Source organism: Schistocerca piceifrons, chromosome 4 (genome assembly GCF_021461385.2).
Source record: "Schistocerca piceifrons isolate TAMUIC-IGC-003096 chromosome 4, iqSchPice1.1, whole genome shotgun sequence".
NCBI lineage: Eukaryota > Metazoa > Arthropoda > Insecta > Orthoptera > Acrididae > Schistocerca > Schistocerca piceifrons.
Genome location: NC_060141.1, coordinates 795,922,820 through 795,930,626, shown reverse-complemented (window position 1 = coordinate 795,930,626; position 7,807 = coordinate 795,922,820). Strand labels below are relative to the sequence as shown.

The window sequence follows — 7,807 nt, the reverse complement described above, 5'->3', positions numbered from 1 at the left end:
AGGTCATAAGTCCCCTAGAACTTAGAACTACTTAAACCTAACTAACCTAAGGACATCACACACACCCATGCCCGAGGCAGGATTCGAACCTGCGACCGTAGCAGTCCCGCGGTTCCGGACAGCAGCGCCAGAACCGCTAGACCACCGCGGCCGTGTAATGTCTCATACTATGAGAAAAAATACTTGTATGAGAAGGGCAATTTCTCCTCATGAACGGCTGGCGGTAACATTAAGATTCCTAGCAACATGAAGGAGCTACAAGGATTTGGAATTTTCAACTGCAATATCGAAACAAGCGTTGAGTGAAATAATACCCAACACATGTGAAGCTATTTACGCTGTCCTGAAGGATGAGTTCATGAAGGCAAGTCAAGTAAATTAAGTCTGCCAAGTTACAGATAATATTTTTGATGTTGTAGACGTGTTTGAAACACAGTAGGCCTATATTATTAGAGATTATATACCTACATGGCCAATGAACTATGGTTTACTTTGTTTCTGAGTAGGCATTTTCAGTTCACTACTGTGTAGAAGCAACCTGTTACAAACTTTTGTTACAGGATACAAAACTCCACTCTGAATTCTAGATAGAGTTCGCAACGATTTTTTTTTTTTTTTTTTTTTTTTTTACTATTGTTACTGTGTCTCTGTTTGCCGAGGCGTCAACTGCCCGCAATTTTTCAACTAGAACATTGTATGCTGCTGTCTGTTTGTGTCGGTCACTATATTCTTTACTTTTAATCTCACACAAACATGGGTGGTTTCTATATATTTCAATGAATTCGCTTACAAACTCTCGAGAACACTGACGAGTATCAGCCATTTTAATGCCCTGTGCGTACAAATACTGAGCAAACAGCTGTTTCGCGCCAGATTTGCGGCGATCTCCTGTCCACACGCTCCAACTTGTCTGCGCAGATGTGGTTTGAACCCACAGATTTGAGAGGTTTCGCTCAAACCTCCAACTCCAACTTCCAGGTTTGCACACACCTCAGGTTGGTGCAAATCTTCTGTACACACGCAACGATCTGTCTGCGCAGATGTCATGTGCGCAGACATTTGCGCAGACAGATCGTTGCGTGTGGACGGGCCTTAACACTGTATGAGAAGGATTAAAACATAACTGTATTTATTTACAATATATTCGATACAAGCATACATAACTTTGTTTCCTTGAGTCTCTCTGCAGTCTTATACTCTGTTCCACAGCCCCTGGTTACCAATATTCGCTAGCAGCTGGAATGGCAGTGATATCGAACTAAGTTCACAAAGTCTCACTGGCATGTGTTGTGTGCATAAGATATCACTGTACTATTGTCTGCAGTCTCTGTGTGATCAGAAAGTAGTCTAATAATAATAAAAAGATAATCCGAGGACAACCTGAGATGAAACTCTTGAGTGCAGCAGTTTAAAAAGACACGCAGAACAGTAACAATTGCAGTCAGTATGGTGGTGTGAATACGGTGTCCTTTGGTGTCATGTGTAGCACTACATGGCGGTGTGCTGCATGATCTATCTAACAATGGCTCATGACAGCCGATTTAAATGTTCCTTTTGCAAGGATGAGAGCAGCATGGGATACGCTGAGTGAGATCGACGAAGACACTATCCATACCATGAAAAACACATCAAACATTATTCACAAGCAACATATAGAGCTTTTTGCCACAGGGTTTTGATTCCATCTAAGTATCAAATAACGTCAAAGTAAAATGTTATTGATGCAAAGTGTAGGTTGTAGATATCTGACTTCTTTTGTGGAAAAACTCTCGTGGAGAAAATACTCAGATCGTCAAGGAACATATGCAATGTGTCACTAAAACAAAACAAACAATAAAATGAAGACTAAGAAAACAATTAAGCATGAGATCACTACTATAACGTAACAAAGTGAAGCAAGAGTAGATTAACTTCCGATGTTAGCAGACGATACCATTCCTCCTTCCCCCCTCCCTCACCGCACCGCTCTCGCAGACACACTAATATCAACGTCATAAACTTTCTCCCCGAGGAACCTACATTTTGAGGTCCCTTTTCCGTTCCGTTGACGGCTTGTGCGAATGCTACCACTTGAAATGCATTATGGAATGTTTTGACGTTCCGTTTCTTTACGTTCTGTCAAACATGAATCGACTAGAACCAAAGCCATCTCGTCTCACTAACTTCATTTCAAAATATTCCTTACGACAACTCTTCATGTCGCCCTTCTATTTTTGAAGGTGTATGTATATGCCACCATTTGAAACTGATTGTGGTATGTTTTTTACGTTCCTTTCCGTGACGACCAGAATATAGACCGAGTCGCATTCTGAGAAAGGTCTATGACGGTTATAAAATAAGTTTTACATTACTTTTTTTCAAACGTTATTTAAGAAGCATTTTGGTACTTCGTACGGTAGTAATCTAACAAAGATATTAAACCGTTCTTACGTCGAATTTTCCATTGATCTTTGCTTAAGTCCACGCCAGAGTGGTCAGTCTTCGTTTCCGCTGCCTTTGGAAAGGTCTTTAGCATCGCGTACCCGGCAGGTTGGCTTTGCGGTGCTGATACTGAAAAAGCGAGGAGGTATTTTAAAGGTAAAGATTGCAACTGAACCATTTTAAATTGTGATAATTTTTGTAATGAGTGTGAGGGAAATTTAAATTTCAACTAATTAGCCATGGAAAAGGCCAATTCCGTTGTATGAAAACAGGCGAGGCAATGACGCCACCAGAATGGCGGAGGTATTCATTGGATCTATAACGCAAAATTATGTTTGTTGTATTTTCTGTAAAAATAGTTTTAGGGAGGTTATCGGCGCTATTAAATGTATATCTAAAGTAGATTTTGATGAGTTTTTAGATTGAAATATAGTCTACTTTAACTTTTTACACTTTTGCCGCCATTTTTGTTCAGTAGCGCTATGATGTCGTGTCTCTTGCCGGAATTATCGACGAGATGTACTATTTCTCTCATTAAAAATTGTTTCGAAGGAATTTGTTACACTTGATTTCATGTACATTTTGATGGATTTCTGAGAGATTCAGTTGCAGTGGGAACTAATTTAGTTACCAGTTAACTATATCCTGCCAGTGGCCTATAAGTGTGGGAGTAAGATTTTTTGTTCTTACGATAGCCTTTTGTTGACCAAACTAACTACACAGAAAACGTATTTACTGCGAAGCTGATGTGGATTGGACATACAGGTTGCATTGTTAGGTCCCACAGCAAAAAAAAAAAATTGCCACTTCATCGTAACTACAATTCGTGCGTTGAGTTTGGGAAGCTTATTCATAGGGGATCGTGTCGGTGGTTTAGGATTATCGGTACAATACTGTGGAAATATAATAAATCAAAATTATGTGTAGGGCAGGAGTTGGGCGGTGGCCGTTATGAAGAATGTGTAGTTGGGAGTAGCCCCCACCCCCCCTCCTCCTCTTTCCATCGTTTAAAAGAGTAGATGAAATTTACCTCGTGTTCTGGTCAGACAAGTATATCGTCTGTGGCACATTTACAGTAGGACTATGGCTACAAATCAGCATTTCACATCTAATATGTGTTTGTGTGGAGGGGGGGGGGCGGCGGCGGCAGAGTGTTGATTTACACTAAATCACATTACTGGAAGTATATTTTTGTTTAAGGGCTTATAATATGACAATCATGCAATGCTTCATACTAGTCCATTGGTTTTAAATTGCAAGAACCCAGAGGAAATGTGTAATACAAGTTTACACACAATTTTTATAGTAACTTTCGTACCAAATGAAAACAGATGATTGGCTGGAAGATTGTTGGTGACTTAAGATGCATTTGAGTGGTGTAATGTGTATCTACCTTTATAATATTTGGCTTTAGATATTTACCACTTTATTGGAATTGGGCATGTAGGGTACTAAAGCTGTTAATGAATGCTAAATTTGGAATGCTGCTTGTGCCAGCAGCCGTCAAACGATTTGTTCCTAATACTTTCAATTAACTGACGGAATTGTTAAGTTCCATCCTTGATTTTGATGTAGGCTAAATTGACGTGTGCTGTGCAAAAATTTCTTGTATATTCTGCACAATAAAGCTGTAGTCTCTTCCAGACCACTTTTTCGGAGACGGAAAAGTAACAAAGAAATCTTAAAAGTTTGGCATGCCACGTATCCTAATCTAATGGAGCTAGCTGCTTTGGGGCATGGTAGTACAACTTTTTGTGCTCAGCACATGAACTATGCAAGTTAAGTTCCAAAAAGAATGCTTTTGGTGTAATCTCAGTTTCAGCTTCTCTGCTATATGGTGAGTGGTAACTTTTCATAATATTGTGAAATTTTTTTCTAATGTCTAAAACCGTTGCTTGTGGCAAACTGTATTGCCACCCTAGGGTCAACGAAAGTGTCAAGCTCCACCCATTGGTTTTGACCCATGACTTAAGGGTGTTGTGAGATGTGGCTTCATGACGGCGCAGAGTTAAGTTTGTGTGTGTTCATAGATGTCGTTTTGTTGCGGTTGGTGATGTGTTCAGGTTGGTGTACTGGGTTCATTTTGGTATTGCTGTTTGTCCTGCAAGGTATTGGTTTTGACTGTGTTGTGCCAGGAATTTTTCATTGAGTTTCTGTAGTGTCTAAGTTATTGTAGTGCTGTTTGCTGTATGTCTTAGGTTCGTTCGAGCAGTTACCAGAAAGCGCCAGACAACAGGCTGTATTGTGCATGCGCAGCTAAGATGACGTAGGCAGCCCGTGCTTCGTGCTTGCTCTGTTCATATGCTTTTCGTCGTATTTCTGGTGGAATTTTGTGCGTTGCGTGGTGGGGCATCACGTGACCATGTGCAGCGCTGCAGCATGTTGTTCAGCGGACATACTGAGTTGTACTTCGAGCAATTGTTTTATCATATCCCACACAGATAAAGGATGCAAATAAGGAAGCAGTTCTTGGCTAAATATCATTTCAAAATTAGAGACTCCACAGCTCTAAGTACCATAAAATTTTGCTAAGGGGTGACTTTGACAGATTTTTTTAAACTCGTTGTAGCATTTCCAACAGGTTTGCATCTACACAGCACTGCAAAAAGCTAGGATGGAATACAAATTTCTTGCAAAAAAAAAAGTTTCTTGTGTAGCTTACACCGGAATAAAGGAGAATAAATTTCAACATTCAAAATGTGAAAAAATTCACATGGTTGTCTGTGAGGCAAAGAAACTGTACAACTGACAGTTTATATTCTACTCTAGGAAGAAATATGAAGCCATCTGGCGAGTCAAAACGATAAAACACAGTATGTGGCCAGTCTAAAATTTAGCATAGAATGGCATTCTATAAATTTTAAGACGTAAGCACAAATTAAGAAATAACTTCAGGCCTAGAGGAAGTACTAGACAAGGGCTTTGTGATCGAAAAACACTGTTTCACAGAAGGCAGATTTGTGAAATTCTGCTACGGCTGTCATTATATTTGAAACAAAGTATTTAGTTCAAAACTATTGACCAAATTTGCCTACTTAGCTTCAAGTCAATGTTTATGTATGTTCGTACGTGCATTGCATTACGAGATCTTAGTGTCATAAAAGGAAAATAATATCAGAGACTACTCCAGCAGTATCAGAATTTCATAAACTATACTAAAATGCTTCATTCCACTCTAATTGCACATTTCTATGTCCAGACGCACTTGGAAGTACCTGATATTCAGCTTTTCATGTGGTTTTTGTGATACCAATTTTCTTGGAGGTCCAGTACTGTATTCTCATGCTTGGTGCTTTATTATGGTATAAAGTCATTCGTCCCAGAAAATGAAAATTTGCACTTTAAAATGAATGAGGTTGAAAGTAGCAGATAGTGCGGAATGAAACACTTAGTTTCAAATAAACTAACTGCATCAGTGGAAATAAATTAAGAGAAGCAAATTTCTCTGTAAAACAGACAGAAATAGCTTCATTAAGACATTAATGGTTGATCACTTATAACAAGGAAATCATATATCAGAAAATTGAAACTACGAACTTATTTTGGTCTTTCATGGTTATGAGAATGTATATTAATTCACCTGATGGTTCCCAGCCACAGAAATCTGTTTTAAATTCATTTGACGTGAGAGCTGTAAACAGACATGGAACACATACACAGGTCACGTCGGGAAGGACCCCCCAGTATAACTCAGCTTGCTCTGCGCATGCGCGAATCTGGCAGTTTGGGCGTGCCATTAAAATTTTTCCGTATAGCTTCTGGCTACTTGCTGCTACTGCTCATACAGCAAACAGCCACACTTCAAGGAGCCAGAAGCGGGAGGAAGGCACTGCTCGTATGCGAATTCAGCTATGCGCACGAGCCCGCTGGCAACTGCTCATGAACCTCTTGTGTTCATTTGGTTAATTTAATTTGTGGCTGCTTTCGTTAGGTGTGGATATGACGTATAAATTGAACAGCACTCGTTGGTGTGCGGAAATGGGGGCAATGCGTTGTCCCTTATAAAATTTTTGCAATTGTATATGTGTGTGGCTTTGTGAGATTGTAGCGGCTGACCTAGAGTGCAGCGCCAGAACTTTTTTGTGGTAAGTAGTCGTTCTTTTCAGTGTACCTATGTTTTGTGTGTTAAGGTGGTTTGTGGGGTATTTCTGTGTTTGGTTGGTGGTATCGGTGTTCTGCTATCGTGACTTGCTGTTGACCTATGTAGGTGAAGGGAAGTGTCAGATTCCAATGCACAGTTGTAGCTATGGGTGTTTTCATATTCAGCTGCCGTTGAGCTACATACGTCAAGGGAAGTGTTACATTCCAATTTTGCTTGTCTAGGCATTCGTTTTGTGGTACCAATAATTGTGGCGGTGATGTAATTTTTGGAGGCTTATAATGTGGTATCGACAGTCACAGTTGAGCTGTAGTGACTGATTCCATAAGATATTGTGTTTAGTGGAATTTTGTGTTAATTTATTTCGTCGTTTTGTGTCGTTTGGTATGGTATTCTGTGTTTGTGTTTAAATTTAGTTATTTCCCCACTCAAAAACCCCCAATTTCCTTTGCTTGTCCCGTTAGTTTGATTATGTATTTGGAGGAAGATGTGTTGGTTTATCTATTTTCATCTATGTTGTCATGTTTACATAGTGTCATTGGAGTCATAGTGAATGGTTGTTTCTGCCATGTTAGTGACGTCATTGGTCAAAGCAGATAGGTGGAATCGGATGCTTATAGTCCCGCCACCCTATTATTGATGCAGCTGGAACTGGAATGACTGCAATTTCTGTTCTGGAATCCAGGCCAATGAAATGATTGAGCAGATCCATGAGGATATATGAAACCATTTTCAGACACACATAAGCAATGTGCTGGAACATTCGCTACAAAGGATAATGTATCATTTGGTACTCCCTAGAACTGAAGTTGCTTCTCACAAATTGACACAAAATGGTGATGCTCTCTAGTACCAAAAACTGTACATCTGTCCTCAAAATGCTCTTCATAAATTTATGTATCTTCAGTTTTTTTTGTATATAAATTCAGTGCCGTGCACATTTGCTTTGGGCAATTCCATGTCAAATCAACAATTGCTACAACCTGACACTCAGATTTTTTGAAATTAAGTATGCATATGTTGTCGTTGTCTTCAGTCCTGAGACTGGTTTGATGCAGCTCTCCTTGCTACTCTATCCTGTGCAAGCTTCATCTCCCAGTACCTACTGCAGCCTACATCCTTCTGAATCTGCTTAGTGTATTCATCTCTTGGCCTCTCTCCACGATTTTTACCCTCCACGCTGCCCTCCAGTACTAAATTGGTGATCCCTTGATGCCTCAGAACCCTTCTTCTAGTCAAGTTGTGCCACAAACTCCTCTTCTTGTGAATTCTACTCAATACCACCTC

The 7,807-nt window shown here is 39.8% G+C and overlaps 1 protein-coding gene across 2 annotated transcripts in view; it reads left to right on the top strand.

The window, feature by feature from the left end:
• The first annotated feature begins 2,464 nt into the window (after positions 1-2,464).
• The window catches only part of LOC124796345 (zinc finger protein on ecdysone puffs-like), a 40,256-nt gene continuing 34,913 nt past the window's right edge, over positions 2,465-7,807 (top strand). For both annotated transcript variants that reach the window (XM_047260488.1, XM_047260487.1), the window contains exon 1: positions 2,465-2,577. The gene's annotated coding sequence lies outside the window, so the exon portion shown is untranslated. The remainder of the gene's footprint in view (positions 2,578-7,807) is intronic.